Consider the following 274-nt stretch of genomic DNA (forward strand, 5'->3'; position numbering starts at 1 on the left):
TCGGGTCTGTAATACGGTGAATACCGGCTTGCGTGCTGTGTAAAGTAGAGAGTTATTTTCAAAAGTGATTGATCCTCTCAAACGGAGATATGTACATCATTGCGAGCCAAATACCTCAAAAATAAATTGGATTTTTTAAAAGATTTATCTGCGGGAGGTTAACTAAGTCACGTTCGATTCCATGTTTTCAGAATGCTCAAACGAAAGGGATGAGTTAATCTGTAGGAATTTAAGCCGATGCGCTAAAAGTTTTAGTGGCTCAGGATCTCCTGTA

Source organism: Oculina patagonica, chromosome 2 (assembly GCF_052425735.1).
Source record: "Oculina patagonica isolate OP01 chromosome 2, crgOcupat, whole genome shotgun sequence".
Classification (NCBI taxonomy): domain Eukaryota; kingdom Metazoa; phylum Cnidaria; class Anthozoa; order Scleractinia; family Oculinidae; genus Oculina; species Oculina patagonica.